Here is a 1,312-nt window from a genome sequence, read left to right as displayed (position 1 = left end):
CCACATCCTGGTCGCTGAATTCCGAGCCAGCTAAATCCCTACATAACAACCCAGGCAGGCTGCAGTGAGGAAAGTGTTGCTGTTCGAGGGGAGCTGGAAGTTGGGGGTTAGTACGTGTCAACTGAGGCCGTTGAGAGACCATCAGAGACAGTAAGGACCATCTAATTCAGAGTCAACTCCCTGCACAGTAAAGGTTCCTCCTGTCCTGTCAACATGACAACCGCCTGGAAGAACTACAGGAAGAGGTAGTAGGAGAATTGCAAACCCTGACTAAAGACAAGTTACTAGACGTATGTGTTTTCCTTGACATATCAGGCGAACAGAGAAGAGTTATTCAAGACAAATCCCGCATATCATTGATGACTCACATTATGATGTTCCTTGAAAGAGAGGGAAGTTGCAGAGTTAGAAGATGGCGCATGTCGGAATTATTGTTACTTAAAGACAAAATGACAGAGATGATCAGTGGCATAGATAGCAAGACAGGGCAAACTGACCATGATATTGAAACAGCCAGAACACATCACAGAATAGAGGGACTGAGAACTGTAACCCCACAACAAGGGGTGGGAACTGAGCAGAGTACTGCAGACCAAGCCAGTGATTCTCTGCGCCAGCCCCAACCCCTGCCCATCTTCAGAGGAGCATGCAGCTCTCACCCAGTGCACAGCCCGGCTCATACTGGCGCAAAGAGTTAAAAATTTCTGGTCAGATAGGTGAACCGGGCCAGAAAGATAAACTGACTTTTTCCAGCCTTGCCCATCAGATTGAGAATGGACTTAACAGAGGCTATCCTGAGGTAGAAATAGTAGACGCAGTAATCAGGGCTATTTCTCCAGGCTCACAGCTACGCAGCTACTTGGAAGGTAAACCCCAGCCAACTCTTCCCACACTTAGATGCATCCTGCGTTCCCACTTCCAAGAGAAGAGTGCAACAGAGCTTTACAAACAGCTAGCTTCAGAAGCACAGCATAGCAAGGAGACCCCTCAAAGCTTCCTGATGCGCGTCTTAGATTTGAGGCAGAAAGTACTATTTGCGTCCCAGGAGTCAGAATCAGGGCTTAAGTATGACCCTGCTCTAGTCCAGCGCATGTGTTTACACACAGTCCTTACAGGTCTCCAGAGTGACAGTATCAGGATAGACATGCAGCCTCTCCTGCTTGATAGCGAAACATCAGATGAGGTTTTGCTAGAGAAGCTTAACATTGCTTGTGCTAATGAGATAGAAAGACGAAACAAAAAGCGTTTTAATGCCCCACAGCCTGCTACAACTGTAAGTGTAGTTCAGTTAGAAGATACGCCATCTGCAAAG

The sequence above is a fragment of the Coregonus clupeaformis genome, unplaced genomic scaffold (assembly GCF_020615455.1).
Source record: "Coregonus clupeaformis isolate EN_2021a unplaced genomic scaffold, ASM2061545v1 scaf2827, whole genome shotgun sequence".
In the NCBI taxonomy this organism is placed as follows: domain Eukaryota; kingdom Metazoa; phylum Chordata; class Actinopteri; order Salmoniformes; family Salmonidae; genus Coregonus; species Coregonus clupeaformis.
This window is presented reverse-complemented; position numbering follows the sequence as displayed.